The following is a 14,799-nucleotide window of genomic DNA, read 5'->3' on the forward strand; positions in this document are numbered from 1 at the left end:
TGGTGAGGTTATAGCAAATGTTCCCACTGGTAACGTGCGGCGGCAGTTAATTCTCTTGCGCGCCCAGTATGAACCAAACACAACATTCTTAAAGCCCATTCAATCAGCCCGTCCATGTAATTTAAAGTAACCGACGCTTCTCATACCTTATATCCAAATTAAAGAAAACAATTTAAAGACAATTCATTGTTTAACCCTTGAGGCTTCACAGTATGCAAGCGTAAGATCCAAAACGCTTCCTTACGTAAGAGAGCAACCTGACTGAAACGCTCTTTTTGTAACACATCCAGGACCACAACCCGAATGGAATTACTCTCATGATTATACTCTATAAAGTGCTGCACCAAAGGTACTTCCATAACTCTATTTCGAATCCGGGAGTGATGCTCCAAAACCCGTACTTTTAATGGTCTGGCAGTGCAGCCTACATAAATAATTTTACAAGGACATTCAGTCAGATAAACCCACGCCTGCAGCATAGCACGAGGCAAAGTGGACAAACGTCAATCTCTCTCCTTTATTCTGTGTAAACTTTCATTGAATCATTGTAAACACATGTTATGAACTTTGCTATATGTAAAATTGTTGATTAAATAATTGTTTTGTAGGTTATACATTGTACGCAGTATTGTACACAACCCCCGTGGGTTTCCCTTTCAAATTGCAGAAGACCCAGAGAAGCAGCCTGCTTTGGGATGCCATTTCGGAGAAGCGAGCAGACCACGTCCGCAGCGGCAAGCCTCACCCTGCTCTGCATATCTTAATAGCCGCCGCGGAGAAGAAGCTAAGTGCCGACCATCCCAAGCACTTAGAGAATGCATCTCAAAGCAGCCTCCGCATTCCAGAGCTGATGACATCAGGACAAGCCCTGTCCGCTGGAACATCCATTCAACGCGCCCGGATCTCTCCCTCCCTCCTTTGTCCCCTCTTCCTAGGTGTCACCATAATACAATCAGAATCCTAAAGTGGCCCATCCAAGGCATTCAGAAAGCCATTAAAACCTTTGTTTTAACCCGTGAGAACCACAAGGTACAGCACCAGCACCAGGGTACATTTTGGGGTATATAAGCCAGCCTCTGAGGCCACATGGCACGCGTCATCCCTATCCTGACCCCCTTGCTGCCTCTCTACTCGTGGCTCTGGTGCTGGCATCGTGGCTCTGGTGCTGGCATCAGACCACCTTGCTGCTGTATCTCTGCTCCGCTTCAGAATTGTAAGTATACACAACTTCATCATGGGGTACCTGCTCATGCAACCGTCTCTATTTTCCTACCTCTTATGTTTCCTAGTTCTTGTATGTAACCTTGTATGTGTGTAAGTTCAGGCATACACCACATTATTAGTAAATACACGTTATTGATTGAATATTCGTAGTCTGCCTCTTTGTCACGTGTCTGGAGAAGGGACCTTGGTATAGATGTGGTTAGATCCGTGCTAAATTTAGTTCTGGACTGCTAAGCTAATTCCCCATTCCAAAAAGAGCAGTTCCGGTAACAATGTAGGAAGTGCATATCCATTAGGCAGATACACTTATATTAATACCTTCAAAGAACAGGAGGCCATGGGTTGGGGGGAGAAGTTGTAACAAGTAGCCAGTTTGAAACTGCAGCCAATCAGACATGGATTCTAGAGTGAAGTGTTTAATGATTGTAATATAACAATTATTTTTATTCTTAATCAACCCCCACCCACCAGAACAACAAAAGATCATTTTAACATGCTCATAAAGAAAACATGATAATGAATGATTTTCATTAATTCTACTACTGCCCTCCTGTGAAGAAAATGCTCCTTTTCTAACTCAAGACTGGGGCCGTGTATTTGAAACTTTGCTCAAGAGGCCCTTTGCTAACAAATAAATAAATAAATAAATAAAAAGCCCTTGCTAGGAAAATTCCTCTTTGCTGTAAACCAGGCCCCCTTTTGCTGAGAAACTTGCTTGAGAAAGTACTGAGCTTCAGAAGTTCTCGTTCACTGTGACCTTGGAGATTAGATAACGTGTTCTACTTGTTGGTGAGCCTCCATGGTATGGTTTCCTCTGAGCCAATTAACATTCTTGACTCATTAAACAATTTGACACCTGTGAGGACTGGTGGGTGCTGCCAAAAACTGCAGATTTGGTCTCACTCCTCCCTCAGATACCCACCTACCTTTGGTGACATCAGCATTTGGACACCTGACCATTCAGCCAACAGGCCTGAGCCACTTAGGTTCCCAAATGGCATAAAAATAAGTAACAAACATAGAGCAGTGCGCTGTAGCCGAGCCTTGGCACCAACTCTGGCTCAGATTCTGTAGATGGATGCTCGCTCATGCAAGCATCCCTCTTGAAAAGAGACTTTGTCTTCTGCACCTTTGACAACGTCTTGTTTTGCCTTCTGGAATACCAGGGTATGTATTCGCTAGAGCTAACATGCGATAGGATTTATTGTTCTATCCCCACAGTCTGCCTTGTGTATTTTGAATAACATTGCACCTTAAATAAATATATTTTTTACTTTTGAGTGGTTCTTGACTCTGCGCAGCCTCAAAACTATAAATCACTCCGTTGAGCCCACTTTGTGTACCTCTTGGACCACCCACTGAAGTAAAACTCTGTTTTGTGAACTCTGCTTGCAGGACACCCTTGCAAGATAGACTTCTGTTTAGTTCCCTGATTGGCTTGGATATTTGTCCCTTTACTCCTGTGCCTAGGGACAGACAAAGGGAATGGTGGCAACATACCAGGGCAATTGTGAGGCTTTTCTCTCATTGCCAGTTTTGCAAGTTCTGTAACCCAACTACCAGGCACCGTGCAGCTCTTCCCCTCAGCTGGGCAGAGACGGCCGGGTAGCCATGACACCATCCACTTGGGTCACAAAATGCATCGAACCAACCTTATTTCAGCAGTCTATATACCTACTTAGCTTTAAACTATTACAGCATTGACCATTACCTGCCTCAAATTTCTGTTAAAAATAGACAAAGCCAAGTAAATCCTTTTTAATTTTTTTTAATTTCTGTAATAAATGGCTTAATCAGACAAGTCAAACAAGGGGAAATCACGTTTGCAACCAATTACAAAAAAACACTGTAATGACAATCACTAACTACAGGAAATCAATAAATACAAACCGTTTATCAACTCTTGTGTATAGTTTATAGGAAAATGATCTTGCATATAAAACTTGCAAGCCGATCGGCATATTCCACCCAGATAGTAAACAATCCTACGTCAGGACAAATTTAACTCCAGTACAGTCTTGCATAATCTTCAACGTAACCTGCTATGTCCAAACACTTGAATATTCTCAAAAAGCTCTACTTGATCTTCCTTCTTCCTTCCTACAAAACTTGCAAGCCAACTGGCATAGGTGTTCAAAGACCACCCAACTTTTGTTTTTCTGGAAAGGAGGGGGAGGGGGGACAGTGCTGATCAGTGTTTTCAATTTGTCGAATTAGTTTAAATGAAAAGAATTCCTCACAGAGCATCCAAACACTCTAGTTCTGTAAATCAACAAACAGGATTTGGCCACAGCTGAGGGACTTTCTGAGGAAAGGCACAAACACATGGAGTTTCATGTTTATACTTACACAGACAAATGTTTTGATCAAACCCTGTGTGATTAGCGATTATTTGTTGCGTTGGGTCTGTGGCAGGATATTCATTGCAGCAGCCGTTAACCCTGCCCCCTTAAATCTCCATGCTAGGAATTATCTGGAAAAGAACTGGAAATTATTATTATTGTTGCTGTTTGTAGTCCACCTTTCTCACTTAGATCCAGGGTGGATTACATATTGCAAGTGAATACAATGTAATCAGTAGCCTAGGACATTCACAGAGCAAAAATACAATATGATCAACAGTTAGGACATTCAATTAAAACAGATACGATAGGGTCTGGTAGCTACAAACTTGCATAAAGCCAAATACATAGATGAAAAAACCTTTCTGAATTAAAGCGTATGTAATTAATTTTTTGAAACAACCCATGGTAGGGGGCCCTTGCACAGTGCTATAGTGAGTCTCATTTGGAATACTGTGTGCGCTTCTGCAAAATCTCAAAACGGACATTGCAAAGCTGGGGAAAAAGCACTGAAGAGGGTAATCAAGATAATTAAGGCATTGGAGCACCTTTCCTATGAGGAGTCTGGGATTTTTCTGTCTAACAGCCAGTTTAGTGTAGTGGTTAAGAGCGGCAGGACCCTAAGCTGGAGAGCCCGGTTTGATTCCCCGCTGAAGCCAGCTGGGTGGCTATTCTGGGAGCAGCTGAAAGGAGGGGCTGACTCCTAGGTAGCTTCAACGCACTGTCTCTTTTAGTTCCAGAATTTAAGAGAATCCTTACTTACAGTTGGAGCCAGTAAAGGAGACATGGTTCAACCAGCAGCTAGGTGCATCTTTATTGCTCTAGATTTATTTGTAGACAAGCAGTGAATTCATAATGACTTTTGCATCCTTGCTTGAGGGGATAAGTTGCTGAACAAAGAGGGGAAGAGGAGCAGAAAACTAACACTCTAATAGGAAGATCTACAATAAACTTCTCAAATGTCCAGCTGTCCTAATGTTGGAGGGGGAACTACGATTCCCACGAGTACCAATTGTTAAAGGGACAGCACATAGTTCTGATTACACAGATACAGAGGCTTTCTAAGCTGTATAAATCAAATGTTATTACTACCACTATGGAGTGACATGGTAGAGCTTTGTAAAACTATGCATGGTGGAGAAAGTGGAAAGAAATCTTTTTCTGTATTGTCAAAGGCTTTCACGGCCGGAGAACGATGGTTGTTGGGGGTTTTCCGGGCTGTATTGCCGTGGTCTTGGCATTGTAGTTCCTGACGTTTCGCCAGCAGCTGTGGCTGGCATCTTCAGAGGTGTAGTACCAAAAGACAGAGATCTCTCAGTGTCACAGTGTGGAAAAGATGTAGGTCATTTGTATCTACTCAGGAGGGGTGGGGTTGAGCTGAGTCATTCTGTAAGAGTTTCCCAGGGTGTGGAATGCTAATGGCGGGAGGCTTCACTGAGTCATTCTGTAAGAGTTTCCCAGGGTGTGGAATGCTAATGGCGGGAGGCTTCACTGTATCCTGAGGAGGTTCTTTTGCATATGGATTGGTGCTTGATGTGCTAATCTTCTCTGCAGGGCTATTGTCGGGTGTGGAGTGTTTTGTTGGCCTGGTGTTTTTCAGAACTGGAGCCCATGCTCTGTTCATTCTTAAGGTTTCTTCTTTCCTGCTGAAGTTTTGCACAAGCATAAGCCATCCCCCGACCCCCCCTTGCCCCTCTACCTGCCAACCCTCCCCAGACCCCTCCTGGGGCTGGGGACAGCAGGACCCAGAGCAGCTTTGCCCGTTGCGCCGCCTGTACCGCCCTCGCAGCAACCACCCCTGCCGTACCTGGGGCCGCGCCTCTGCCTCTGCCCCCAGGCCTCACCACACTCCCAGTGGACACGGCGGCCCCGCTGAGCGCCAAAGCGCAGAGCCGGCAGGGAAGTCTGGGAAGGAGGAAGCGCTGCCGTGCCAGCCGCGCAGGAGCGCTCCTCCTCAGTGCCCGCGGGTTCTCCCCTTTAATCCTGGCGCAGCAGCAGTGGGACGGCGGGGCCAGGGCAGCAGGACGGCCATGCTCGCTGTGCTGCCCCACCAACCTCGCAGCAGCCACCCGGGGCTGCACTACCACAGCCTGCTGTTGCCTCGCCGTTGCCACTGCACTTGGGCCTCCACACCCTCCCGCTGGATGTGGCGGGCCCCTCTGAGCCCCGAAGCGCAGAGCCGGCAGGGGAACCAGGGAAAGGAGGAAGCGATGCTGAGCCAGCTGCGCAGGAGAGCTCCTCTGCCCACAGGGCTCGAAGTGCTGGGAGAAGGGCCAGCGGGGCAGGTGGGCAAAGGGGGTCAGGCCGCTTGCGTTTGATTCTGGACAGGTGAGCTTCTCCTGCGGGGTGGCCGGGCCAGACTGCACTGGCCGCTGTGCCACCCCTGCTGGCAGGTGCAGGTCAGCCTCTCTGCTCTCCCCTCCCCCAACACACTCCCCTCGTCTCCTATAGGGCTGCCAGCTCCAGGTTGGAAAATACCTGATTTGGGGAGTGAAGGCTGGAGAGTGCAGGGTTTGGGGAGGAGAGGGACCTCAACATGGTATAATACCAAAGTGTCCATCCTCCAAAACAGCCCTTTTCTCCAGGTGAACTGTAATGGGACAGGGTAAAAGCCGGAACGAGACGGAACAGGCTGGAACGGGCACTAAAGAAATGCCAGTGCCACAAAAAAGAGGGGGATGTGTTAGAGACACTCCAGAACAGTAGTTTAGAAATGAAACCTCTGGACTGGCACCCTTCAATTAACCCTTTCTATGCCAATATGCTCACGGAGCAGCACAAAACAGACTGCAGTTTTCTGCAGACTCGGGACTGAAAGCACACCCAGACCATGTTTTTCGCTTCCCTCCACCCCAACAATTATCTGTTGGTAGCCTGGGACTTAGCCTCAGGCGAAGAGGAGTTACCTGGCTGGATGCTCCAAGTAACAATCAAAAAATATGTCCTATTTTTTCAGTTATTTATTTGTTTATTTATTTGAAAAAAAATTAAGAGATGTCCGATTAATATACATAATAAACCAAAAAAAGGAATCCACTTTAAGGATTGCTTCCCATAGACCAATTCAGTTAGAGGGTCAAAATGAAGGTGAGTGCAAAAATGATGCGAAGGGTGTGTGTGTTTGTACAGTGAACAGTGGATTAATGTGAACAAAATCAGTGATGCAAAAATTCGTGACAGCTTGGTTGGAAAGCTGCATGAAGTATTGGTATCTGAAGAGGGTTTTGACTAAAGTGTCAGCAGGTGCTTGGAGAGACGGTTCAAGCATACAGGAGGGAACAGCAGAGCTGATTTGAAGAGAAGGAGACTGGGTAAGGTTGCAACCTCCAGATAGAGCCTGGAGTTCTCCTGGAATTACAGCTGATCTCCAGATAAGAGAGATCAACTCCCCTGGAATAGCTGCTTTGGAGGGAGGACTCTATGACATTATATGCCACCGAGGTTCCTTTCCTTCCTAAACCACACCATCCTCTGATATTACCCCTAAATCTGCTGGCACAAGCAGGAGTCAGAAACTGTAAGACTGGGGAGGCTGAGGATGGTGAAGCAGCAAATATCATACTCTAGAATGTAACAGATAAAGGGCTTCTAAGCAAGATCAGGTTTGCCGTTATGGCCTCTAGGAGAAAATTTCCTATGGGATGGTGGTCTGGGGTACCACTTGTCTGCACACAACACACACACACGTCAGTGCCCAGGCAGCCAGGAGGGCCAATAAGGCTGGCTAGGCAAGAATCAGCCAGTGGTCTAGTGGTGCAGAAAAGCCTGGTGCTGCAGCTGCTGCCTATCCTCCTCACTTGGCTTGCCTTTGCCTCAGTTGCCCCATCAGTGATCCCTCTTGATCAGAGACACCAGCCACAGATGACCAATGATGAGGCAAGTGAGGCAAAGACGAGCCGAGGGAGACAGGCAGCAGTAGTCCTTGGCTTCACTGTGATGCTGCCTCCTGCTGCTGGCTTGTACTTGCATATTAGCCCATTATCTGTTGGATCTCCTCCAGATGAGGCAGTGTTGATGGAAGAGGGATGGGACCAATGGTGAAGAATAGGGGTGTGCAAAGGCACTCTGTTTCGTTATTCTTGTTTCGGGTTTCCCGAAACAAGAATCTCTTTCGGATACAGGCAAAAGCCGAAACGGCTAGCCGTTTCTGCTTTCTGCTTTCGGCTTTGTTTCGGCTTTGTTTCGGCTTTCGGCTTTTTCAATGGGAAAATGCCTCCGTCTTCCCGGACGCCTGGGGGAGGCATTTTCCCACTGAATCAAGCCGAAATTGGTGGGGACCTTCCTCTAACCCCTCTCTAACAACCCCCCAAGTTTCAGACCGATTGGACTTTGGGGGCCATGTTATGGCCCCCCAAACCAGGTCCCCCTATCCTCTCATTAAGAAGCACTGAGCAGCATATTGTTAGACTGCTGCTGCTCATCTTCTTCTTCATTATTTCCTATGGGGAAAAAATGAAGAGGCAGGCTTCCTTTGCCAGGGGTGGCATTTTGCATGCAAATGCCCCCCTACCCTGAGGGGCCCTTCTCCCACCCTTCCTCCCACCCCCCACCAAGGCTCAGCCTGCTCCCACTTGGGGGCCCATTTCATGGCCTCCCCAAGTAGGTGCTCTCATCTCTACCACTTACAGCTGGGGGAGGCTTGTCTTGCCAGGGATGGCATTTTGTGTTGTATTTTGTTGTTATGGAGGAGGTGTCGAGGGGATGAGCAAATTAGTATTTTATTTCATGATAGTTGTGTTATTTTCCAACTCAGAGTCTGAGACAATGCTGTCCTGCCTGTGGGTGTGCTCTGCTGCCATGTTGCCTACATCTGTCCAAGACAGAAAGTGTTTTTGACCCATTTTGCGCCCCCCGCTGTGCAACCCACATCTTGTAATGCTGGTTACAAGTTTTGCTGATTGTCTAATATTAATTGAGTTGTGTGTTATGTTTGTGTAGTGTGAATCACTGCAAGCATGCTGTTTCCATGCCCTTTTGTGCCCTGCTGCTGTGTAAATTTAAGCAGTTCATGGAATAAAGTGTTTTTGAAAGCTCTTGTTATGGTTTTGTTTAATCTGTGATTTGAAGTTTGTTGTGTTAATTTTGTCTAGGGGACTTCTGTTTTCATGCCCTGTTGTGCACTCCTACTGTATAACGCAATTCAGTTCAAAAATTTTAGAGTTTGTTAAAAAAAATTTTTTTAAGATTCTCTGATGTGTAGTGAATTGTGTAGTGCTTTTGAGTGGGGGACAATTAGTGTGATATGTTGTGATTTGTTGACCCATTGTACTTTGAAAGTGATAAAGTTTTTTCAAACTTGAATCATTGTGTGTGTGTTCCCTTCTTTGATGTGAGGTTGGTTCCCAGCATTGGGAACAATGGGGCAGGCAGGCCAGCCTCCTATGTAGGTGGGGGGGGGGGTGTCAGGGGGTGGTTGTGTGTCAGGTGCTCTTTCCCAGGGATAAGTTGGCACTCAGGAGTGTGCCCACCATTGTGGCACCCCTGGGCTGTGCGGAATTGCCCTGGGAAAGAGAGTTTAGGAGTTCCAAAAGGGGGAGGGCTGGCCAGCCTGTTCCTGGGGTTATGGTGGGTGTGGGGCTGCTGGGGGTGGATTTGGGTCTGTGAGGGGCTAATGTGGGGATTTTGGTCTGTGTTTGGCAGCTGGGGGGGAATTGGGTTTGTGTGGGGCTGTAGGGGGTGGACTTTGGGGGTTGAGAGCACCTACTTGGGGAGGCCATGAAATGCCCCCCCAAGTGGGAGCAGGCTGAGCCTTGGTGGGGGTGGGAGGAAAGGTGGGAGAAGGGCCCCTGAGGGAAGGGGGGCATTTTGCATGCAAAATGCCATCCCTGGCAAGACAAGCCTCCCCCAGCTGTAAGTGGTAGAGATGAGAGCACCTACTTGGGGAGGCCATGAAATGCCCCCCCAAGTGGGAGCAGGCTGAGCCTTGGTGGGGGGTGGGAGGAAGGGTGGGAGAAGGGCTCCAGAGGGTTGGGGGGCATTTTGCATGCAAAATGCCACCCCTGGCAAAGGAAGCCTGCCTCTTCATTGTTTCCCCATACGAAATAATGAAGAAGATGAGCAGCAGCAGTCTAACAATATGCTGCTCAGTGCTTCTTAATGAGAGGATAGGGGGACCTGGTTTGGGGGGCCATAACATGGCCCCCCAAAGTCCAATCGGTCTGAAACTTGGGGGGTTGTTAGAGGGGTTAGAGGAAGGTCCCCACCAATTATGGCTTGATTCGGTGGGAAAATGCCTCCCCCAGGCGTCCGGGAAGACGGAGGCATTTTCCCATTGACAAAGCCGAAAGCCGAAAGCCGAAACAAAGCCGAAACAAAGCCGAAAGCCGAAAGCCGAAACACAGGCGAAAGCCGAAAGCCGTTTCGGCTTTTGCCTGTATCCGAAAGAGATTCTTGTTTTGGGAAACCTGAAACAAGAATAACGAAACAGAGTGCCTTTGCACACCCCTATTCTTCACCATTGGTCCCATCCCTCTTCCATCAACACTGTCTCATCTGGAGGAGATCCAACAGATAATGGGCTAATATGCAAGTACAAGCCAGCAGCAGGAGGCAGCACCACAGTGAAGCCAAGGACTACTGCTGCCTGTCTCCCTCGGCTAGTCTTTGCCTCACTTGCCTCATCATTGGTCATCTGTGGCTGGTGTCTCTGATCAAGAGGGATCACTGATGGGGCAACTGAGGCAAAGGCAAGCCAAGTGAGGAGGATAGGCAGCAGCTGCAGCACCAGGCTTTTCTGCACCACTAGACCACTGGCTGATTCTTGCCTAGCCAGCCTTATTGGCCCTCCTGGCTGCCTGGGCACTGACGTGTGTGTGTGTTGTGTGCAGACAAGTGGTACCCCAGACCACCATCCCATAGGAAATTTTCTCCTAGAGGCCATAACGGCAAACCTGATCTTGCTTAGAAGCCCTTTATCTGTTACATTCTAGAGTATGATATTTGCTGCTTCACCATCCTCAGCCTCCCCAGTCTTACAGTTTCTGACTCCTGCTTGTGCCAGCAGATTTAGGGGTAATATCAGAGGATGGTGTGGTTTAGGAAGGAAAGGAACCTCGGTGGCATATAATGTCATAGAGTCCTCCCTCCAAAGCAGCTATTCCAGGGGAGTTGATCTCTCTTATCTGGAGATCAGCTGTAATTCCAGGAGAACTCCAGGCTCTATCTGGAGGTTGCAACCTTACCCAGTCTCCTTCTCTTCAAATCAGCTCTGCTGTTCCCTCCTGTATGCTTGAACCGTCTCTCCAAGCACCTGCTGACACTTTAGTCAAAACCCTCTTCAGATACCAATACTTCATGCAGCTTTCCAACCAAGCTGTCACGAATTTTTGCATCACTGATTTTGTTCACATTAATCCACTGTTCACTGTACAAACACACACACCCTTCGCATCATTTTTGCACTCACCTTCATTTTGACCCTCTAACTGAATTGGTCTATGGGAAGCAATCCTTAAAGTGGATTCCTTTTTTTGGTTTATTATATATATTAATCAGACATCTCTTAATTTTTTTTCAAATAAATAAACAAATAAATAACTGAAAAAATAGGACATATTTTTTGATTGTTACTTGGAGCATCCAGCCAGGTAACTCCTCTTCGCCTGAGGCTAAGTCCCAGGCTACCAACAGATAATTGTTGGGGTGGAGGGAAGCGAAAAACATGGTCTGGGTGTGCTTTCAGTCCCGAGTCTGCAGAAAACTGCAGTCTGTTTTGTGCTGTTCCATGAGCATATTGGCATAGAAAGGGTTAATTGAAGGGTGCCAGTCCAGAGTTTTCATTTCTAAAATATTGTTCTGGAGTGTCTCTAACACATCCCACTGTTTTTTGTAGCACTGGCGTTACTTTAGTGCCCGTTCCGGGCTGTTTTGTGCTGTTCCGGGAGCTTTTTGGCATGGAACGGGTTAATAAAAGCGGGGCAGTCCAGAGTTTTCATTTCTAAAATATTGTTCTGGAGTGTCTCTAACACATCCCACTGTTTTTTGTAACACTGGCGTTTCTTTAGTGCCCGTTCCGGGCTGTTTTGTGCTGTTCCGGGAGCTTTTTGGCATGGAATGGGTTAATTAAAGGGTGCCAGTCCAGAGTTTTCATTTCTAAAATATTGTTCTGGAGTGTCTCTAACACATACCACTGTTTTTTGTGGCACTGGCATTTCTTTAGTGCCCGTTCCGGGCTGTTTTGTGCTGTTCCGGGAGCTTTTTGGCATGGGATGGGTTGAGAAAAGCAGGGCAGTCCAGAGTTTTCATTTCTAAAATATTGTTCTGGAGTGTCTCTAACACATCCCACTGTTTTTTGTGGCACTGGCATTTCTTTAGTGCCCGTTCCGGGCTGTTTTGTGCTGTTCCGGGAGCTTTTTGGCATGGAACGAGTTAATAAAAGCGGGGCAGTCCAGAGTTTTCATTTCTAAAATATTGTTCTGGAGTGTCTCTAACACATCCCACTGTTTTTTGTGGCACTGGCATTTCTTTAGTGCCCGTTCCGGGCTGTTTTGTGCTGTTCCGGGAGCTTTTTGGCATGGGATGGGTTGAGAAAAGCAGGGCAGTCCAGAGTTTTCATTTCTAAAATATTGTTCTGGAGTGTCTCTAACACATCCCACTGTTTTTTGTGGCACTGGCATTTCTTTAGTGCCCGTTCCGGGCTGTTTTGTGCTGTTCCGGGAGCTTTTTGGCATGGAACGAGTTAATAAAAGCGGGGCAGTCCAGAGTTTTCATTTCTAAAATATTGTTCTGGAGTGTCTCTAACACATCCCACTGTTTTTTGTGGCACTGGCATTTCTTTAGTGCCCATTCCGGGCTGTTTTGTGCTGTTCCGGGAGCTTTTTGGCATGGAACGAGTTAATAAAAGCGGGGCAGTCCAGAGTTTTCATTTCTAAAATATTGTTCTGGAGTGTCTCTAACACATCCCACTGTTTTTTGTAACACTGGCGTTTCTTTAGTGCCCGTTCCGGGCTGTTTTGTGCTGTTCCGGGAGCTTTTTGGCATGGAATGGGTTAATTAAAGGGTGCCAGTCCAGAGTTTTCATTTCTAAAATATTGTTTTGGAGTGTCTCTAACACATCCCACTGTTTTTTGTAACACTGGCGTTTCTTTAGTGCCCGTTCCGGGCTGTTTTGTGCTGTTCCGGGAGCTTTTTGGCATGGAATGGGTTAATTAAAGGGTGCCAGTCCAGAGTTTTCATTTCTAAAATATTGTTCTGGAGTGTCTCTAACACATCCCACTGTTTTTTGTGGCACTGGCATTTCTTTAGTGCCCGTTCCGGGCTGTTTTGTGCTGTTCCGGGAGCTTTTTGGCATGGAACGAGTTAATAAAAGCGGGGCAGTCCAGAGTTTTCATTTCTAAAATATTGTTCTGGAGTGTCTCTAACACATCCCACTGTTTTTTGTGGCACTGGCATTTCTTTAGTGCCCGTTCCGGGCTGTTTTGTGCTGTTCCGGGAGCTTTTTGGCATGGAACGAGTTAATAAAAGCGGGGCAGTCCAGAGTTTTCATTTCTAAAATATTGTTCTGGAGTGTCTCTAACACATCCCACTGTTTTTTGTGGCACTGGCATTTCTTTAGTGCCCGTTCCGGGCTGTTTTGTGCTGTTCCGGGAGCTTTTTGGCATGGAATGGGTTGAGAAAAGCAGGGCAGTCCAGAGTTTTCATTTCTAAAATATTGTTCTGGAGTGTCTCTAACACATCCCACTGTTTTTTGTGGCACTGGCATTTCTTTAGTGCCCGTTCCGGGCTGTTTTGTGCTGTTCCGGGAGCTTTTTGGCATGGAACGAGTTAATAAAAGCGGGGCAGTCCAGAGTTTTCATTTCTAAAATATTTTTCTGGAGTGTCTCTAACACATCCCCCTCTTTTTTGTGGCACTGGCATTTCTTTAGTGCCCGTTCCGGCCTGTTCTGTCTCGTTCTGGCTTTTACCCTGTCCCAAGTGTAATGTACTGTTCGAACTCTAGCTTGATAAAGTGCTATGCTATCATTGGTTACTAAGTACGGGTGGCAGCAAATCAGAAGAGCAAGATAAAGACCAATCACTGAGCTGTAAATAAGTTACATTGTTTATGAGCTATGCAAACGATGGTATTCTAAAATACGTGTTCTCATTGGCTATCAGTATTCAGGGGGTGGAGCTGATATGTATATATATTGAGGGTTTCTGTTCAGTCAGTGTTGTGTGTGTTCTACTAAATAAAGAGCTGTTTATTTACCTCAAGTCTGAACCCACTATTTAATATGAACTGATCTTTGTGGCTTGGAGATCAGTTGTAATTCTAGGAGAACTCCAGCCACCACCTGGAGGCTGGCAACCCTAGCCTCCAATCACCCGGTTCAGCCGTAAGATGGCTAGACTGGGCGGCTGCCAGGTGCAGGAGCAAGCCAAGCAGCCTGCCCCTCCATTGTGGCGCTGGGGAGGGGGCAATGCCAGGTCTGGCCACCTTGCCCTCCTGCCCATCAGATCAGGGCTCCAGAGGCAGCAATGCCTGGCCCGCATGCCCTGCCCGCTTGCCCGAATTGGGACGGCCAGGCTGCAGGAGGGGCGGCCTCTTCCTTTCCTTACCAGGATGGGTGGCATTGACAAGCCCGCCCACCTGCCAAGCCAACGGCCAGGCTGCAGGAGGGGCAGCCGCTTCCCTTCTCTTCGCCAGTGGGATCGCTGGCAGGGAAGAGCTGCCCACCTGTCAAGTGGGCAGCCGGGCTCTCAAGCCGCTGCCCGGGCTTGCAGCTGAGATTGAGAGGCACCCATCTGTCATGTGTCCCCAGCCCCCACCGACGGGCAGGATGGGCAGCCCTTCCCCGCCTCGCTCCGGCTGCAGCCCGGTGGGAATGGGCCAGCGGAAAGCCTGCCGCTGGCCCACCTGTTGCAAGGAGGCCATGAGACTGTGGGGGCGGGGGGGGGGCAGAGTAGCACCGGCATCCTGAGCTCGCCAGGCAGGGGGCGGGGCCAAACCAGCCACACCCTGCAAAATATCCTTAAAAGGCAAGGGAAGGGATGCTGGCATGGCAAAACCCAGCCATGTCCTGTGGGTGTCTGGAACCGGGATGGAGGCTGGGGAGGCTGCAGAATCTCTCCATAGCCTGTCTTGTACTCCCCGTGTGGGGCTGTCAGCTCCAGGTGGTGAAATTCCTGCAGATTTTGAGAGCTGAAACTGGGAGGGGAGGAAACTCAGTCGGGGTATAATTCTGAAGAGTGCATCCTTTGAAGGAGCCATTTTCTGTATAACTTCTATCTATCCTCCGCCTCAAAAATTCAA

Source organism: Eublepharis macularius, chromosome 4, assembly GCF_028583425.1.
Source record: "Eublepharis macularius isolate TG4126 chromosome 4, MPM_Emac_v1.0, whole genome shotgun sequence".
NCBI lineage: Eukaryota > Metazoa > Chordata > Lepidosauria > Squamata > Eublepharidae > Eublepharis > Eublepharis macularius.